The sequence below is a fragment of the Dendroctonus ponderosae genome, unplaced genomic scaffold (assembly GCF_020466585.1).
Source record: "Dendroctonus ponderosae isolate FM_Combo_2020 unplaced genomic scaffold, Dpon_F_20191213v2 Dpon_F_20191213_1, whole genome shotgun sequence".
Lineage (NCBI taxonomy): Eukaryota > Metazoa > Arthropoda > Insecta > Coleoptera > Curculionidae > Dendroctonus > Dendroctonus ponderosae.
The window spans coordinates 12,209,137-12,230,952 of NW_026017110.1; the positions used below are offsets into that span (position 1 = coordinate 12,209,137).

At 34.0% G+C, this 21,816-nt stretch overlaps 1 protein-coding gene across 1 annotated transcript in view; it reads right to left on the bottom strand.

Annotated features, from left to right (window-relative positions):
• The window catches only part of LOC109533679, a gene marked incomplete at its 3' end in the record, with an annotated part of 304,359 nt that extends 284,590 nt beyond the window's left edge, over window positions 1-19,769 (bottom strand). The window contains 1 exon segment of the mRNA XM_048661449.1: window positions 19,557-19,769.
• Between the last annotated feature and the right edge of the window lie 2,047 nt (window positions 19,770-21,816).

Consider the following 21,816-nt stretch of genomic DNA (forward strand, 5'->3'; position numbering starts at 1 on the left):
ATAATCTAATATATACAGTAATCTTTATTTCCTATAGAAAAAGGCTATCGACCCAATAGGTCTTTCTGCCCTGCAATAAAATATTAATTTCTTAGTAATAAAATAATAGATTTTCTGGTCTGTAAGCAGGTGTATTTTTTTAGTTAATTAAGTATGGAGTTTTGTTACATTTAGGGGCAGTTGCTTTAGTGAGTGAAATCATTCAAGTGGTAACCACCAAAGAGCAGCATAAGTTTTGTTGTTAATAGTCAAACTTTGTAATATTTTTTGAAACAAAGTATCGGCCATTGATTGGTAACTCATTTCTTATAATGAATTTTCCAGCACATTAACGATTTCTTTATTATATTTTTGGTACTATTTTTGTTAGAGCACTTTTCTCAATTTTTATGCACGCATGTGTATATGTTATGTTCAAGTTATATTAAGGTATTATGTCACCCAAGCAACGATCTAATGAAACAAGATCGCGACCCTTATGCATATCAGATCAACATACTTTTTCCCAAAATATCACATCATAGTGTTGATATTGATGTTGGAAACTGGACAGAAGAAGCACAAGTTCAGAAGCTGAACAAATTACCTGACATGCGAATTATCGGACATAATGAGTCTACTATAAATTTGTCAAATATATCCCAATAAGTTTATCTTCTGATGATATTGCCTAGAGATTGCAATATGTTTTTCCCAGGCACAGATTTGACCATGATTCATGTGATGAAAAGCATGAATTATTGGTTAACTGTATGTGGCTAATAAATAAATCAACCTCATTAGCGCTACCATCAAATTTTACAATTGGGTTTGGAATTTCACAATCATGTGGGTGTCGTTATGTGTTCCCTAAGCAAAAAAGGCCTATTTTATCAGATATGGTGTTTTCAGACTGTTTTCAAAACAGTTGGCATTTATTAATTCATCATTTCAGAAGGTTTCTGTTTTAAATTCATAATTCATTCATCATCTTAGGCACGTTTTTACATTTTCTTTAATTAATTTGAATGTTCTGGTCTATCCTTAAACTATTAACCAACATTAACTTTATCTGGTTATAAATTATTATTATCTATTTTGACAATGAAAATTAAAATTAAATAGAAGCAGTAATTTTCTTCTGATCAAATCGTTGTACATGTTAAACAAAATGTATGTTTCTTTCTAGAACTGTCCAATCACTTATTTCAATTCTAATTACTAAATAAATTGATAAACTGAAAAATAACACAACAGTATTTCAAACTGTTGTGTTTTATTCGCTGCTGCCCTTCGATGCTAGAGGAGCATACATTTCTGACTCTTCCGAAGTTCCTGATCTGAATTTGAGACATGACCAAGCTGCTCTTCTTCGAGATTTGTATTTGTTAAAATAAATTATACATGAATTGAAGATAATCAAGACTGAAAATTTCCATTCAATTCCGCTATTCGAATAAAATTGCGAATATGAGCATTATTTATATATATTTATATGTATATAATCTCAATCCTAGATAAAGTAGGAGGATAACTCGTTCGAGACCAGCCATGCATGGGCTTCTCACACAGAATAATGCATCCGCAAAAAATGAAATCGCGACCGGAATCGGAAGCAGAAACCTGAAACGCCAAAAACAACAAAATCCTTTTAGGAATAGAACAGCTTCATATAATATAAAATAACAGAAAAAATTAAATTCTCAAAAAAAAATAGGAAAAAGCGTAAAAAGACAAAATAGTAACAGCTGAAGTTAAGCTACTTAAAGGAGCAAAATATGACTGCTATATACAATAGAGACCACACTTAAATGAAAGGCGAGTTAAAGTATCACTGGACATAAGATTCAGAAATATTAATTTTTCAAGTTCGCAAAAGCAATGAAGAAATACCTACAGTTTAAGACAGTATTGAAGACGACCTGGAAATATTCTAATCCAAAATACATATATGGGGTGAAGTAAAAAACAGCAATGAAAACCTAACAATATCTGAAAAAATATATAGCATCAAATCAAAATAGCCTTTAAATTTGACAACATGCTTTCTCCACCCCATAACGTTCGCCCAGTAACACTTTTTTCAAATGAAAGTGTTGATATTTGGATTGGACGAGCGGGTCCTTCCATTCAATGGCCTCCCAACAGCCCTGACCTAACGCCTCTTGATTCTTTTCTCTGGGGTCATTTATCGAATATTGTCTAGGAGACAGTTAAGTTAGACGCCTTAAAATAGGGAATGCAATTAACGATGATATTATTAATCGCAACAAATATATTCGAAACGTTATCGATAAAATTATATTAAATTGTAGAGCAGCGTAGCGTTAAGCGGAGGTCATATACAAAATCAGTGGTTTTAATGATTTCGTTTTTATTTATTTATTTGTTTAGACATTTATAGTAGCAATAAATTCCGTTATGTTGTCTTTCTTTAGTTTTTGTGTCATTTCAGGCTACTTTAGTTTGTTGATATGCAAGATTCTTAAACATAATACAAAAAAACGGCTAATGCAAATATAGGCAATATACATATTTCTGAAATCAAGAAAAAAAATCCAATCGACCTGTCTAAAAATACATAGAGCCTGTCTAAATATACATTCATTTAAAAAAACGGCTTTATTCAAATTTTAACATTTTCGTGTTTTATATTTTTATTTCAAATACACATTTAAAAAATTTGAGTAAAACTAAACAACTTTTGTTATGGTTACTTTCACGCTTTTTTTTTAATAAACGATCTAAGGGGGTGTCAACTTCTGAGGACACACCCTGTACAGTACATTTAAGGAAACATTAACGAGTTTCTTAGGAAAATCTGGTTTATTGCTAATAAACAATTCATCGCAAATGTTAATAAAGGAGTCAAAATTGGAATAAAAGATAAAATGAAGGAGCGGAAGTACTAAGCGAAAGAAAATGAGAAAATAGATCGCAAAAAAACATTAAGATCAAGAAAGTACCAATGCATATCATATCAACTGAGCTATTACCTATACAAGGCGATACAATTTTAGAACAACACTTACAACGTCTTTCAACAAAACAGAAATAAAAGAAGACACTAGGGAATAACAAGCAATCATTTAAATATGTGAGAGAAATAACAAGGTTTTAAAAAAAGGATTGGCGAATAAATGACTCACTTAAAACTTAAGCAAAGAGTAAATAACCAAAGTTAAGATATGAAATACTTATTTAAAGAAACATAGAGTCAACAGTATCTTTCGAACAACAAAAATAAAAATAATTAACAACTTTGGAAGTTAAACATAAGAAAGGCAAACAATGCGGGACAAATATGATAATGATGATAATGAGATGATAATGAATGACAAGGGAAAGATCTGCAAAATGTTTCAATAAACCTCGGACACGACGACCTTTAAGGATCGAAGCCATTATAGACAACATCTCCAGATAACTGATAAATTTAAAACTACAAGACCCAATGTTTACAATGTGAACACCACCATTTACTTATATAATAAGAATGTTTTGTCGTGTCGTCCTGTTTTTGCCGGTCCGTTGGGTGTCTGATAATCTGAATCAGCCTTAAATTGGTCAAATACCCAATACATGCACTGGAGTTTTCTCAACAGAAGCACTCAAATATATGTCAGAATGAATCTATACTTTACTGAAAGCCAATTGGGTTTCATATTTACTAAGTACTAACAATAAGGATTCCCTAAAAGTATACAATACAACCAGGTTAATTAAAAAGTACAAAGCAACCCACGAACCAAACACGCAAATCGAAAATTTGCCAAAATACGTAATGTAGTTTGCTTTGTGATTTGTGATGGCAATGGCTATTTCAAAGTGTATACGTCCAGCCGTCAATAGTTTATATCCTCACCAAGGTTTAATTTGTCAGACAATTATTTATGTTCACACAACAAAGCGCGTTGCCTTGATTAAAATTTCCTACAGTTGCCTATTGTTTTCTTTGTGTTTGGCGTGTCCTGTGTACATACATTGACGACATTGATGCTATTGTTGGTTTTCCACTATGGCTAGGAAACAATACAGATTATAATGCCAGGTTTTCAAACATTGAAAGCTAATTCAGATGGGCTAGAAAAACCCAGAAAAGCTGCGAGCCTAAAACGCTTTGAGTGGTTTCATTTTCCATCAGCGTAAAACTAAGTGGATGAGCGCATAAATTTGCATCCATCAAATACACAAAACACTCAAAATTGGAATTGGGTATTCCAAAACGGACATCGAGACAATAAGGAAAGTGGTAGAGAAAAATTGATCATAAAATCAAATTACGATATCTTTGATATGATAAAATTATGCATCCGTAACATGTCACGCTACTGCGAAGTCATTTCATTTCACAAGCAGAAATCGCTCAGTCTGACGCAATGTCGCTATTAGAGAGTTTGGCAAAGTCATTTCGATTGGAAAATGGTTATTGTGTCAGTGGAAGTTTAGGTCAGACGATATTTCCGCCTACAAAAATAAACATTGAGGAAGAAAGTCAATCAATTTTTTGTGCTATTCCTGCAAGAATAGGAGTTCGCTGCTACTGAAACAACTTTTAGACAATAGCCATCGCTTCGAAAACATTTTGTATTTTTATTAGTGTTTCTGATGTTGGCTTTGGGATATCTTTCGGAACGCACAAAATGGATTAGTTATTTAATATAAGCCCTAGGCTTATCATGAAGCTTTTAGAAGGAACTTTGCTAGATTATCTTTGGCAATCATCTCAAAAAACCTGTCACTGCACATACACTTTTAATCCTCGCTGGGAAATTTAACACCCATTTTCTGGCACAGAATATATTTACTTGAACACTGTTATTACTTATTTCAACTTATTGCCCTTCTATGAACAAATTAGCTTTCTATTTAGACAAAGGCAAAATTAACAATAGTCTCAATAATTAACAATTATTTTCCGTTTTTAACCAGAAGCCTACAGAGAAAAGGTTGGTCAATGAATAAGTTGGAATGGAAGTTCGCTGAAATGAGTAAGAACGTATTCAGTATGTAAGTTATGATTGAAATAAATGCCAACTCAGAATCAAAATAATACACATTGTTTTGTATATTTGAAAATATTTATACGAATTTTCATTTACAAAAATCATGCCAGAAAGCAGTAGATAATTGTAATAAGTAGTTATATCTTGCTTTGTATTCTTTGAGACTCTAAATATAAAATCACAATATTAATAATATTGGACGGACGAAGCGTATTTAATTATAGTTTTGGGAAAAAACAAATTTCTCAAAATAAAACATTAAAAATTTAAGGATTAGTGGATGAAGTAAATGAAAGTGGAAATTTTAGTGAATCTTCATTAGTATAATATATCTTTATCTAATACAGCACAGAATCACCTACAAAAAATTGTCTCAAAAAACAACAAAAAGCTGGTTCTCACAGACATCGCGGAACGAAGTAATGAAGGATCGGTTCTGAATCGAGTCTGAGCCCTAATTCGGTTCGTTATCGGATCTGAACCGATCCTGAATACCTACTGCGAATAAAGCTAAAATACTTGGCGAGAGTGTTTTGTTAAATTCTAATAGTAGAGCTGTCACTGATGATATAGATTAGAAAAAAGTAACTTTATCTGTTACCTCTGAAGCGTTAAACCATCGCACAACTGCTTTGAGCAAAGTTCCCAAATATCATGACACAAAATCAATAATATGTTTGCAAAACAGCAAGGCAAATTCCGAGAAACGCATTAAATCTCAATTTGCATGCTGTTGTTTCTTTCATAAACATTAGTAAGTACAAACTACTTCCAATATTTGTGTATATCCCTCACTTCGATTCCCACCTTAATTAAAATTATTGTACATGGTGATTCAAAAGTGGCGTTATTCCTGTTCTAAAAAAAGTTCTGTTCTACAATTTTTTGATGAAAACTCAAAGCGGCAATGATGTTTTTGTCATCAACAAATAATTATAGGTGGATAGCCTTGTTCAATAATAACAATAATTTGTGAAACTGTGACTTACTTTGAAGCTCCTTTTGCGGATATGCGATTAGTTCTGGGGAAATCCCACAGTAACATAGTAGAATCTGTACGAATTCACGCCAAGAGAAGGGCTAGACTATAGAACATTGGCTCCAGAAAGATTGTGGCAGGCAATAGATGTTCGGGTTTCAGAAACAGAGAATTACCTATTGGGGAGCAGAGCGTTCTAGGGGTACTCAGAGCATTACCCAACAACTGTCGCTTTCCCAGGCACCGAGGATTAAATAAATACCGAGGAAGGGCCACATTCCTACCACGTATATAAGATACATAAGGACACATTAAATGGCTAACTGAACACCGGTACAAATTGAGCAGGAGTTAGTTAATCAAAAACGAGAAGCTGCTCCAGAAGAGTGCATCACAAGGTGATTACGCAGGCACTTCTTTGACTCGTTTGGAGTTGAAGATTTAAATGTTTGTTTATCTGTATGCAAATCAATTCGAGATTATGAGATAAGGACAATAACAAAAAATTTCTCATTGACAATACTGACATTTCGCAATAGTGCGTTCTTACTTTAAAAAAATGTGTTGAATTTAGAGTATATGCTTGTCTACTTTATTGCCACTTTCTGTATTTTTCCATGGTTACCGGAGTTTTTAATAATTACGGAACAACAGGTATTTACGTAATCTTAATTAGGCAGATTACCTTGAAAAACATTGTTGCCATCTTTCTGATCTAGTTTTTTGCAAATATCTGAGTTTTTAATACCAATTAATTTTTTTACCATTTTTGTGTACTCCTAAAATACCCAACACAACACCTCCAGAGGAATGACGCCAATTTTAAATAATCGATAAAATTAAAATCTGTAACGGCATCAAAATATACTCTGAAAATCACTTCCTCAATAACATTAGTTTGTAGTACTATGTAGGCTTTACTGTATTTTCACTAATAATTCCTTGATTTTCTTGGCTTCATAACTTCAATTGAGTTAAGGTTTCGCAACAATTTGCAATGAAAAATATGATGTCTTATTCCCAATTTTTGTCATAGGGTTTTTCGAGAGTAAAACTGTTGTTCAGGCTTTGAATACTGAGAATTATATTTTCAGTAGTTCCTATATCACGTATAGCATGCACATACATGTGCAACATTCCGAATTGCGAGGCTATACTTTATGACTAAATGCTCGTTTTAAGCTGTGGCTTATTTTATAGTTAAATCATAATGATCAGAGCAGAAACGATACTTTGACTTATTTTAAAAGAATAATCAGCATAAGTGACCATATAATTCTATGTAAACTTTGGATAATAACATTTGCGTAGGATAGCTGGAAATGAAAATAATTTCGTTCTGTTTGCGAACGTCCCCTGCAGCCAATCTGGGCAAACATCTACATAAAACTGAGCATTAAGTTGCCAAAATTGAATCATTTGTGGTATAACAAAATATATACAAAAGCGGATATATTCTCGTGGTTTTATTCAATTATATACCCACGGATCCCTGCGTGCTTGTAATATCCTTATTATTTTATGTTTCTTCTTTGACAAGATACGCGACTAAGCACATCTCAGATATATTAAACGGATTTCCATCTTATATCTGTATATAGAAAATATGATGGATGTTTCCATTTTATGTCATTCATCCATATACTTCAATCGACAAGGTCCTTTTTAAAATGCATAGAAATGACGCCTCCAAAATAACGTTTCGCAGAAATATATTGAATAATAGAATCGATCTTGAACGAAACACCCGCTTAAAATATTCGGGGGTATAAATTTTTAAACCGAAAACATTCTTTGTTAGAAACGAAATTTTGCATGCATGATAGAGAGTGTATAACAGAAGTAGGTATTATTTAGTATTTCAGAAGCCCTTTCAACTAACATTGCGATGTAACTATTTTCCGGAATGGTAGTACTTTAATCTTCTTCTTCTTCTTAGTCGATATCTCTTATTCAAGAACCGTGCTTTCAATAGTTACTGTCCACAATATGTCTCCATTCTTCTCTGTTCTCTGCCATCCTGAATGTGCAGACAAGACTTTACTTACTTTCATATTAGGTTTAATTTAAAAACATTTTTATCATAATTTGAAAGCATAGACTCAACATTTTATTAAGCAAGTATAAAATGTATGTTATCTCAATATTTGTTGAGCCAAGTTGATACAAAGCCAAAGTCTACTCCATGCACAGAGAGTCCCTGAAATATGTGAAAAATACTGCTTTCAATCCACGACGCTAAAATATACCGATTTATCCCAACTTATTTTAGACTAGGATGGATGATTTCGTAAACACAGAGTGACAAAAGTTCAATTTGGTTCGGTGTTTCCTAAATATATTTTTAATAATCGCTGAAGGAATTGTCATAACATCCGTGTTAGGAAATTATTAACGATAAGAAAGTAAAATCTGATTTTTGTTTCGCTGTAAAATAAACACAGCGCCATCACCAGTGCTTTGCACATATTTAAAACAAAATTACTTTTTTGAGCCACCTTGTATATTACTTGTTTGGCGCTGTACCTATTAAAACGTTATCAAAACACCATCTCACCTGTACACGACGAAGACATACGAAATTGTCTCAAGCGAATAATTACTTATCCGGTCAACGTAAAAAAGCACTTGTTTTAAGTAAACACAAAAATGATAAATTAGTTGCAGTATTCCAATATTGACAGGAAAAAATATTCATTTAATAAGTTACAAAAGTAAAGCATGCATAAAACATAAGCCTCAAAAAATTTCCAACAATACAATGGCTCCCTTTGTAGCCCAGTAAGTTTCTAGACATAAAATTTATATAGAGTCGGACCGACTTTCTGAAACTTTTACTGAAAAGGTCGTCCATATATCCGTGCCTTTAGGGAATTTATGACACCTGAAATTTCCTTCCATAAAACGTTTTATATCGGCTACTGGTTCATCTGGAACTTTACCTTCTAATAAATATATTTTTATATTATTATCCCAATTGACATCAGTCAGTCTTTCAAAAGACTCGTATTATAACACGTTTATTGTTGTATAACTTGCAGTTTCCTGAAAAAGTGAACTTTTTTTCATGAGCCTATAATACTACCGCTAAAAGTCTGTCGTCTTTCCCGAAAAATAACTCGCTTAGTGTATACGTTCTAAAACTAAATTATTTCTAATTTTCTCGTAGATATTGCCCAGGTCTGAAAAAGATTATTTGAACATATAACCTGGGCCTGGAAGAGGCCCTGGTTATACAATTGCAATTACGGTTTAAAATGAAAATAGTTGTTCTTTATTTTATTTCATTGCGCTTTTAAGATAAAATCGCTTAGAGCGAGCGGAAATGCAATAATATTATGTTGGTGGTATGCATGTGAGAACTCAACATTGTGTTTTGTTCGGTTCAACACATTATTATTGTACGTAAAATACCTTCTGCTATATATGAAGTATATATAAACTTAAGCCTGGGAATCCAGAAGTCGATAAACATTTTCCAGTAGAATACATCATCGAAATTTCGATTGAGAACATTATGTCAGGTCGAATAAACTTCTTTTAAGCAAAAGGCATCCCCAAATGTTCTTCTCATACATTATTTTATCAAGCATTTATTGAGTTAGTATAACTTAACATGCTTTTTAAATGTTTCCTAGAGAAGACTAATACCCTGTGTACGCGACTTTTTTATAAAAAAATTGAAATATTTGGTCATTAAGCCAAAGCCTAACCTTACGAACATCTAGGTGTTAGACTTTGTTAGATTCTCCATCTGACCTCTCAATAACCTGGAAAGTGTGCTTTATATCTTTTATACGTTTGACTAATCCAGGCTCATATTAAATCGAAAAAGCATATTTATAAACAATATACTTTATAGCACGTTGAACGAAAATGCTCCTACAATTAAACACAAGGCTTTATTTATATTGTTTGTGTTTTGTGTAATGTACCAGTTAACGCCAATTGATATTTAGTTTGAAAAATAAAAACTTATTTTCCGCCTGCATAAAAAAGCTGTTCAGCAGAAACTGTTTCCATTCGTGTATTTTCTTCTCTTGAATTGGAATAATTGATCAACAAAGAATTAACTATTTCTGTTTGAGTATAACTCTAGGATCCAAGGTGAGTTACCTTGACCGTGCTTTAGAAGTTGTTGTGGACACTTAACTAAAAACTAAAAATACATTTAGCCCTCCAGCTGTACAGAGTGTGTGAAACGAATAACCTAACTTTCCTATTTTAACTGTTAACTCCAATTTTTTCAGCACGGTTGGATTTGCCGTCTAATTGTGCTAACTTATGTCTTATAGTTTTTGATATATGTCAATTTTATATTTAAGGAATGTCATAATAGCTGCATACGGAACAAGATATATCAAAGGAGAGGTTCTAAATATAAAACGCAAATTTGGTAAGTAGTTGCCTGCAAGCCCAAGCTAATATCTCACATGATATTAGGGTACAAATATTGACATAAGAAATGTTTCAAAAATAAGTTTTTTTTAAATGGAACCTAAGTTACGCCATCAGCCACGGATACAGCCATGTCAGCAGCCAATTCTGGAGAAACCCATATTTCCATTCTCACGGAACCCGGGAAGACTTCATAAGCACTTTTGTCTTCTTTATGACATACCATTATTGTTAAATTCATTTTCTATTCATAAGTCGTACCATTAAGACTTGATTTGTAGAACTTGCGAATAAATCGTTTTTTAAAAAACATATTTTCAAAACAAAATATATAAGTCCTACTCACTTTTTCATACTGTTTAGTTTCGTTTCTTATTGTTTAATCATTCATAGCACCATTTTCAAACAGGACCAAAAAGTTTGTTACGCGACTTTCCAGTTTACAGCGCGTTAAATTCAACCTAAAACCGATCATAATATAGAGTGTGTGAGAGATGGTTTGGTTTTTCGCATTGCTGATTTGTTGATAAATATAAACGGTGTGCTGTGGAAGTGGATTTAAATTTAATTAATTTGTGGAGATTTCTTATATATTCAGACGAAAAAAACATCGAATTAAAAAAAAGTTTATTGCTAGTTTTTATTATTTGCAATATATCTGATGTAAGTAAAAGAAAACCTGATACGCTAAAATCTAATACAGATATTCGGATAAAAAAGAGTTGTTTCTTGTTTACGTTTTGGTGACATTAGAGTTGAATAAATCAAGTTCCGATAAATGGACGCCAAAATTAGAAAATCTTCACAATTTTCTGAAATTAAATTTCCTAAGTTCAACTAATATTACGACTCAATTCGAGTCTTCTGACTGAATAAATGATCAGAGATCTAATAAAAAGGTGTCAACAATACTTCGGAGAATACAGGAATATTACGACCTTATACCCATCCTGTCGTTGAAGTACATGCACCTAAGAATTCTTCAATATTTTAGGACACTTGAAAAAAATACAGAAATATTTAGGCGCAGTGACAAACGGCCTGGATTCCAGGTTTAATTAAATAAAAGTATCATTTTGCTCACTCAGTCTATTGTTCAAATTATCACAAGATTTTGTTTAAAGCTACTTTCACAGATAATCAAATGCGTATATTCCTTGGAAATCTATAACACACACATTGTTCTATTAACTAACCCCAAAGAGCAGAAGTGCTGAACTGCTGAAGATTGTGAGCAAGAGGAGTTCAAATTTTTCTTTGACCCCCACTTGATAAAAACGATAACGAACTGACCTATCGCCAAAAGCCAAACAATGATGAGCTGTAAAATACATTACAAATACAAACGGTTTTCAGAACTTCAGTGATCTTATTATCGTTTCACGACGATTTCAATACAATTTATTAGAAAAAAGTTATATGGTAAAATTATTACAAAATTTTCGAACAGAATCAAACGTAGTTGAGACCTAACTTATTGAAAATAATAAATTTTTCTTTTGACAAAGTCACTGCGATAATGAGTCGTGATGGATGAACACGAGTAAGCTAGTAGTTAGTCGGTAATCCAAGAAAATTAAAACACAACAAATATATTTCTTTAAATTCATTGTATATGTAAGCTAAAAAGTCGTGATATTGTGATTATTTTAAGTTGATTTGCTTGTATTACTTTAACTGTATCACAATAATTTTAACATTAAAGATTTCCTCTGTATTTGATTTTGTAAAGCGCACTTCAGAATTAGGAATGCTATTTTCTCTGGCAATTTGCTGACCCGGATTAGCAGGCATTTCAGAACAAAAGCGTTCACTTATTTTTCATTATCCACTGCCCTGGTTGTCTTTGCCTTCCTATCCGCCCGTCACGTGGCCCAATTTACGATAACGCGCTTCGAATTTCTGAGAGTTCTTTGCAAAATCCATAGTTAATCAGAAGAATTTCTTGGAAAGAACGCAACTATTTCTGCTGAGTACGCGACCTCTCGCTATACTAGATACCTATTTTATAAAACTTTTAAACTCTGATTTCTTGCACAAGGAAATTTACAGATTTACTTATCAAATTTTTTCTGGAACTCCAGACTGAAACTTTTCCACTAACAAAATCAAATATTAGTAATTAGTATCTATAACAGTCCAAAACAGTGGATCACCAGCTCTATTATTTTTTTCAACGGAATTGGTTACACACGACACTGTTAATGGAATTTATTTAATGCCTTTATTTATTATATCTAATAGCCTGTCGCAATACATATCTACCCGCTCGGAAGCTATATACGAACCGACAGCATCCGGGACAGATTTACTAACCACACCACGCAATATTGGCCGATTTATCGCAGATAAAAATAATGTCTTTGATTTCTAATTTCAATCAATATTTTGCAATCATTTTTTTTTTGGTCTTAAGGTCTTTCTCAGTACAAGTAAGACATGGTTTAAATCACTAACACAAAGTCCGGCGTTTGATCGTGAACCTCTTACTCGACATTGCAGCGTCAAACGTATTATAAAATTCAACAGCTATCAGAATTCTGTTTATCATCGCCTTAGTTTAGTGCAAACCAGGAATGTGCGACCACCAAATTTCCGAAACGAAAATCTAAGAATATATAATATAAGGCCCTAACAAAATATTTTTGTGTTGGACTAAACTGTAAAACATCAAAAAGGCAACTTTATTGAATCAGGCGCTCCCCAAACTGAAATTAGACGGGTAATTATCGAAATACAGTAAACCTAGTCAACATAAATAAAGGTATCTAAAATCCATTTGCGACAGTTGTTTCATTTGAACTTTACTGCTATTGACATGACACAGTTTTTCAAACCTGTTCTACAAATGACACGACAAGAGATTAATTAATCCACAGGCAGTAAAAATTGTGGCAATCGGAAATTTTAATAAATATAAAACCCGAACTCTTTTGTTGCCGTGTCTTCTGTTAATTAGTGTTGGTCATGCAATATCAAGCTATAGACCCAACCGATGATAACTTTTTTACAAGAATTTCGAGGACGTCTAATTAAAAAACAATAATTACATATAATGGCAGCACTTTTATTAACGTACTTTTGTATGTATCGAAATAGTCAATCAAGCCAGTTATAAACAAAATATCAAACTGGATGTTGGGGCGGTAAAATTTATAGCCGCATAGTAATTGCGGCCTAATCAGTTAGGTCCTATCATTATAATAAAGGTAGACCTAATTAGGGCACAGCATTAATTATTGGCACCGCCACTAGAATGCATGTTGCTGCTAAAGTTACCTAGCCATATACAAACCTATAAATAGTAGTTCTCTATACAAGGGCGAAAATTGTAATTTTTCGAACGAGGACGGCGTTTGACGGTGTCAATATGTCAGGAGCTCGACACTGACGACGGTAACTATTTAAGTTAGTGTTAGTGCTATTTGAAACTTTTGCTGCATCGAAATTTCCTTATTTATTAAAGTGTGGGCCATTTACATGTTAAATTTTAAACTACCAGCTATTAATGACGCTGTCAACTTGAGCGCTATGAATTGTTGATAGTTACTTAGATTTAACTTTCTCCTGTCAGATTGTGTATCGTTTTAATTTGGATCAACGTTTTAAAACACTCAAAACTTACTTTGAGTGTGGCTCTGTGGTTGCCCAGACCGGTCGAAATTTGCGGAGAAAGTTTGGAAGGAATGAAGCACCGTCAAACCAAGGAATTAAGAACTTTATTGATAAAGTGCGCAGACGTGGAATGCTGGTGGACATGACACATATTCCGCATGCGCATCCAAGGCGTACACTTGAAGCAGTTGCGGCTGTGGGCGAAAGTAGGCGTCTTAACCCGTCAACATCAACTCGACGCAAAAGTCAGCAACTGAACATTAGTCGTACCTCTTTAAGGAGGATTTTGAACAAAGATCTTGGTATGTATGCATACAAAATTCAGCACGTTCAAAAGTGGAAGCAAATTGACCATCAAGAAAGTTTTCGCTTCGTTGATTGGGATTGAAACAAATTGTACGATGATCTTTATTTTGAAAGAAAAATAATATTTTCGGATGAAGCGCATTTCCACCTTGGCAGTTATGTTAACAAACAAAACTGCAGAATTTGGGACACCCAAAATGCTAACGTCGTTTTAAATAAGCCCATGCATCCAGACCGACTCACTGTGTGGTGTGGATTTTGCAGTGGTGGCGAGATTTGGCCTTTTTTCCAGAATGACGCTTGATCAGACCTTGTCAATGGCAACCGCTATCGAGATACGATAAATTATTATTTGTGGCAAGAATTTGAAAATATCGGTCCTGAGAAGGTTTGGTTTCAACAGGACGGTGCGACTTGCCACACCGCCGGGTCCACCATCAACCTTTTACACACAAAGTTTAACAATCGTGTAATTCGTCGTTTTGGAGATATTAATTCGCCACCGCGTAGCTGCTATTTAACACCACTATTTTTTCGGGCAAATTGAAGGATAAAGTTGATGCGGACAACTCTTGGACAATTGACCACTTGAAGCAAAACATTAAAGCTCAAATCGCTCAAATAGACCAGCAAACTGCTAATAAATTGCTCGAAAATTGGTGTTCCAAAATGAGGTACTGCCGAGCCAGCAGAGATAGCCGTTGACTGAAATCATTTTCCATACTTAATCGGAATACACATTAAATCATATGAAATAAAGTAAGAAATAAAAAAATCAATTTTTCCTATTCTTACTGTTAATTTATAATTGAACATATATATGGCGCACCCGGTATATGTACCGAAGCTAATATGCAGAATTTGTACGAGATATGAGTGAATTATCAATTTCTATATAAAAACAATAATTATCTGCTTATGTTCAAATTACAATGTTTATGAACTAATCCTTCTAAACGTTAGTTACTGACAAACCCTGTACTCATTTTCCATGCCTCAGTTCAACTTGTTCCCGAACGGTTTACATAGAAAACACAAATTCTCTCTTGTTCGTGTTATGTTCGTTCTTGTTATGTTCATATTCTTCCACACGTTTATTTTACCCTTTCCAAATGAGTTCGATGTTTCATTGCTATACATTAATATGAAGGGCAAGGTAACCATTATGCAAAGGCTTTTGGTATAACTTTTGCTTTCAGGATATATACTCGCATGCATATTTTATAAATATACATTTCAAATATATGGTCTATTTTTAGCCAAAAACCATCTCATTAAAACTAATTAATAATATGAATCCGTCTTATGAAAATCAAATAAACGTATTCAAATAAAGGATTCAGCATGGATTTGCCTATTTATTTAGTAATTCTTGAATAGGGCGGCAAGCCCGTTGGGTATTGCGTGAAAAGTTATAATTTGCTGGAAGCACGTAATGAATATATCCTGGAGTATTTTGCAATCCGATATTTTAATTCGGTGCATGAAATTTCTAATCACATGTATTGAAGACTGCATTTAATGCGGAATTACCTTCAGTAAATTAGTTAATATGACTGTGTTTACTTTTCGAACTGTAGACGGATTCAGGTCATGCAGTGCGCTTTGAAGTGAACCCAATGGTAAATATTTGCCCAGAAGAATAAAATAATACTTAATCCCTACATGACCTCCAAATCTTACAGTTAATAAGAATGAGTGTAAGCAGATCGAATATCAAGCATATATCCCTTATTATATAATGATAGCAAATAATTACCATTAAACCCTGCTGGGTGGAAAAACTATACTCTCGTTCTACATTTGCAATTATTATAATATGCTTAGGTACGCGTAGTTATCATATTGCAACAGATTGCATTGGACGTGCCTTCGTATTGAATTTTAATGAATGCATAGGACATGGAAGATATTTGCATTAGTTAAGCGAGTAACTAATGACGTAATTATTAGAAGGTTTACAGGGTGTCCCACCGGGAACCGCCGCGATCAATATCTGGCAAAAATTTTGTGAAGACAACATTAACATTGGCAAACGGATTGACGTAGTCAGACATTTTAGCTAAACTGATATCAGCCGGTTAGTCTCTATGCTAACCACTTTGATCGTTTGCTCTAACACGGTTTAGAAATTATGAAAATGCGTCCGATCAAATAGATCGAGTGGAACATGGTCAATTGGAGTTCGTGCGTTCAGACACTAAACAAAATTGAAGCAAGTTTCGATTATAAATAAATTGTAACTAAAAAAGACAGCTACACTGAAATACAGGGTTATCTATTTTATGCTTGGGAAAGTACAGAAAAAACAACACACAACATATTCAGATGGAGACGAAAATTTTAACTCAATTTAAAGATTAACCGTCATTATACGTGAAAAACAATATCATTTAAATGTGCTCCACGGGACCTCCTACAGGCCTCAATCCATTTGAGGTCATTTTGAATGGCTTTTCGGTACATCACCGGTAATATCTCGGCCATAGCTTCACGGATATTGGCTTTCAGTTGCTCAAGAGTTTGAGGATTGTTGGCGTAAACACGATCTTTCGTATAGCCTCACAAAAAGAAATTTAACGGTGTTAAGTCGCAGGATCTTGCGGGCCAATTGACCTCACTCAATTTCGAAATTACGCGTCCTGGAAATTTCTCTTGCAACAGGGCTCTAACTGCCAGTGTTGCGTGACTCGTTGCCCAATCCTGCTGGAACCACATGTGTTCCAGATCATAATTTTTAATTTCTCTCCCGAAATAATCGGTTAACATGCGTCCATAGCGCTAAGAATTGACTGTTATGGCTCTTCCTTGATCGTTTTAAAAAAATACGGGCCAATAACACCACCGGACCATAATGCACAACATACGGTCACTTTTTCAGGATGCAAAGGCCTTTCTGCGGTCACCTGAGGATTTTGAGAGCCCCATATACGGCTGGTCTGTTTATTCACGTAACCATCAAGCGAAAAACGAGCCTCATCGCTGAAGAAAATTCACCCAATTTGCGTATGTTCTGCGTTACCCATGAGGCTTAAGCTCTTAAGGCAGTTGGACTTGGACTCGCAAAATTCGCCGCAATGAGTCGTAAGACAAGCCCAAATGTTGAGCACGTCGGGGAATAGACGAATTCGGGTCTTTCTCCACACTTTGAGCAACAACAGCGATATTTTCAGCTGAACGAATGTTGCGATTATGCACAGGCCTTACAATATCAGTAACCGATCCATTCTCTTCAAATGTTTCCACTGTGTTCAAAATTGTTTGCTCTGTGGGTCGATTATGTCCGTAATCTGCTCGTAAAGCCCTAAACGTTGATACAGGAGAACCACCATTTTTATAGTAACATTTATTAATTTTTACGCGTTCTTCGACAGTTAAACGATCCATATTTCAAAATGGAAACCTCCAACTAAAACAAAAACGCTTCGGATGACGGTTACCTATGGCAGATATCAAATAGCAAGGTTTTACTTTCCCAACCTCGAATTAGACAACCCGTTACTTGAGCGGCTAACCAGACATTGCAGACACCGACACAGACACAGAGAATGAAAATTTTTGGCAAACAAGCGTAGATGTCGTGGGCATAGATTAAACTAACTTGAAGGAAAAAATGTCAGCAGCTCTAAATTTTACCTACCATAAGAAATTGTAGAAAGTGAATGAACGAGTTTTTCAGGAAAAAACAATATCCTTATGGATTGCAAGATCTTGAGGACGACATTGAAGTCATGCTTTCATATGTAAAGTTACATTGCTGGGTACTAACCGAGAGCCAACCAAAATGAAGTTTTTAGATGACAGCTTCTTTCGGTGAAGTTCTTTTATTCATATTTTGAAACCAGCGCGCATTTTCAACTATTGTTTACATGCCTCAGAAAGCGAAAGATGCGAAATGCGAAGACGATGAAATAATCGTTAAAGAAGCTTCAAAATACATACTGACTTTGCAGCGGCGTTAGGAGAAGCATGTGCGAATGCTATTTTGCCATTTAGGATGCGAACCAGTAGTGAGTTACAAAACACTACACTTATAAGACAAGTATGGAATTGAAATATGCATGTCTATAGTTATATAGTCTATAGTTGACTATAACAGTGGTAAGTATTTAGTCCATTTTAGTGACCAGTTTGATTCTTTCAGTACTGCCCTCTGAAGATCCTCCAAATGATACAAAAACGGGTAATCGAATCTCTTTGGAGAGAAGTAGTCCCTTCTCTGCGTTTGATCACGAATGTAAGAAAATAGACAACCGATTGATCAGGCAATATTTTCATTCGCTCTCTGTTAGCAACTCGCTGACTCAAAGATGATTTAGGTTTAGCCAGTATTACAAGTTTGGCCTTTCTATTTTTGCAACGTTTTGCTTAAAATAATATTTTCCCAAGAATATAGAAGGGAGTGATATCCTCAGGCAAGTGGAACTATAGCAGAACGTCTATGTGGGTCATAAGTACTTTTATGACATGCAGCAAACTTAATCTAAGACTATTTCAATAACAAAGCATCAAGCCGTCATTATTATATTTCCCCTCCGAAGAATCGCTTGCCGCTGCGACTATAAAGAATCAAAACCGTCCTACATTTTTAAGTGGGTCTGCTATAAACGGTAGTTCTAATTTAACAATATCCAGACTGGGCATAACCCGAGGAAAATAAAATAAATCCTGCTTCCGTGGTACACAAGCAGCATCTATATCCGTAGCATAATAGCATCTATTACCATAGTATCTAGAGAAATACATGTAGCAGAATTGTTTTAGTACATTGCAAAAATGTAATGAGTATCTGATTTTAAGGACGGGCTATTCAAAATTTCTACATGAGATTACTAGAGAAGTACCTCACACTTTATTGCGTACTTTCCTAATTTTCAAAACGGAAACCGCTGTTTTATGTTGCGATTCCAGAAAATCAAACAAAGCGCGCAAAGAAAAATGAAAAATACATGCAAATATGTTGCTGATGATACACAAAATTAATTTTGGATGTATGGTTTGCATTAACAAAACTGTAAATTATAAGAAATGATGTGTACACACTGGATCAAATGAATTAGGTAACAATTGGTGAATAAAATGTAAGCTTGATTAAACCAATTGTTAATTCAAAAGTAATTATGATGTCATGTTACAGTTCGGTATAGAAAAAGTGTGGGAATTGAATTGGAAAAGTCTAATTAAAACCAGAACATGGAAGAAACATTCGATACATCAGGTGTAAATAATAAACTAATTTGTTTTGTCCCAAAATACAATTGCGTTTCTCTTACCACAATAGTCCTATTCACCGGATGGTATCAATCCATCAATTATCCATTATCTGGCACTAACCACCGCACTTTTAAAATATACCATCTATTTTGGTCTATCCAAGTCAAAGTGTGAATGACACAATCAAAATAACCCGAACGCGATATAAATATTTACGTTGAAATCGCGGAATCCTTCTGCAAAACGACGCCCATGTCCGATTTCACACAGAGTTATCGGTGGACTGAGCGACGTCTTCGACGCCGTTTTGTAACGCCGTTGGCGCGCATATTCTTCATTGCTTTTTTTTGCTTGTGCCATTTTCAGATGGAACGTTTTAGCAGTTTGGTCACCTTCGTTTTCTGGTTTTTGTGTGAATTATAGAACAGATGTATCCTGTATTTAATTTGCGACGGAAGTACGGTTAATGCTTTAAAGTTATCGATACTTTTCAGAAAACCCCGTTTGTAAATACACCGGCTCGAAGATCGAGTTTAGTTCAATTGTAAACACGAGAAACATTTGTAAAGGGAATGTTACCAAAGTAAATAAACAGTTTTTATTTATTCGGCTTTGATAAACCAGGTGTCCAAATTGTATCCGTTTTCACAAAAACTCCATTTTACTCCCATCCTTTAGTGATTGTAATTTAATTATTGTCTGCTTGAGATAACAGCTACTTTAAAAGCGACTAATCCCGATTATAATTCCGCATTTCTCCAGTCATTACAGAATAGTTATTTGCAAGATTACTTAACAGTAACGAGCTTATTACTTAACACGATTACTTAACAGTAATCAGCTTTAAGTAAAAGAAAAAATTCAATATTGAGTGTCACTTGTAATTTGAAAACTTTCAAGTGGTTAGCGGACTGAAAGCTCTTAGAAATTGCATCAATCGCCGATATTCTATTCACATCGCCTTGGGCACTTCTAAAACTTTATATTTGCCATGAGAAGTTTTCAGTGATTCGAATGCTATTTTCTATTATATTAAAATGCTTGTGGCAGTTTACGGTCTTTTATTGCAGGAAACTAATTAAGCCCAAATTCAATAAGTTTTTATATTGTGAGTTTTATTGAAAAACTTTATATATTTCACGGTAGATATTTCACGAATAGCCAACACATGAAAACAATTTAAAGCAATATTTGAAATATAAATTCTCAGATACTTTCATACAATTACTATATGCAATTTATGAGAAATATTTGTATGTGTAGGGTTTCAGGCTCTCTCAAACGTATAGATGCGTTCAAATACACTACTAATTTATTTTGAGTGGGGAAAACAAAGGTATTCAAACACTGGTTAGTGTATGATTAATGGTCAGAAAACTAGATACGCGTGTAATAATTAAATAGGTAACTGCGTAATTCCAGTAACCGACATTGGTCGCAATGAAATATTTGTTCTCTGCCTAAGATACTGTTATTTCAGGTTTACTCTCGCTAGATATTAAAATCTGGTGCAAAGTTTCAAGTCGTAACCTTTTTTTATTTTGAAAGTTACGCCGGTGGAATAAATTTAGCGGCCCCGTTTAATCAAAATATTTTTCATTTCGAATAAAATTATGACTTTCCATCACACATGGAAATGTTAAGAAGTTTTTCTTTCTTTCGATTTCATTCTCGGAAAGGATAAGACTACAAAATTAGATACATTCAACACTACGTTTAAAGAATAATGATGGGTTTTAGTACGGATGGTAGTGTAGATGCGAACGAATATCAACCTCCAAGAGCAAATTAATCAATACTGCCCTAAGTGAATTCAAAGTTTCTTATGTTCGTTTTTGATTCACAAGTTTGTCTTCTAGGATAATTATGTCTAGACAATTTTTGTAGCCATTGATTTTCTAGGTTTTTCGTTTTTAATTTAATTAAACTATAAGGTTTTTTCTTTAGTAATTTATCTGGAAAATTTTTGTTTTCTTGAATCACAATACATTGCCTAACCGTCCGGATTAGTCATTACCGTCCTCTAATATCCAGCTTAACTTAAAAAAAATATCTTTACTATAACTTTGCAGGCTACGCATTACTTTTATTTCAAATCTGCATAGAAAAGTATAAAGCATCATTTTGCCAGTTTTTTAGTTAGACTATAAGTTTTCGAGACCGTAATGCCTGCACAAAGTTTTCCAGCGAACAATTTTTGCATCAATTTTATATTGAAAATGCTTTGTTCACTTGTACCACAGATCTCTTCTGCATTGACTGAAAATAATGTGCTCAACACATAGAGGAAAACTTTCCTGTCGATATTCGTCGACGTCT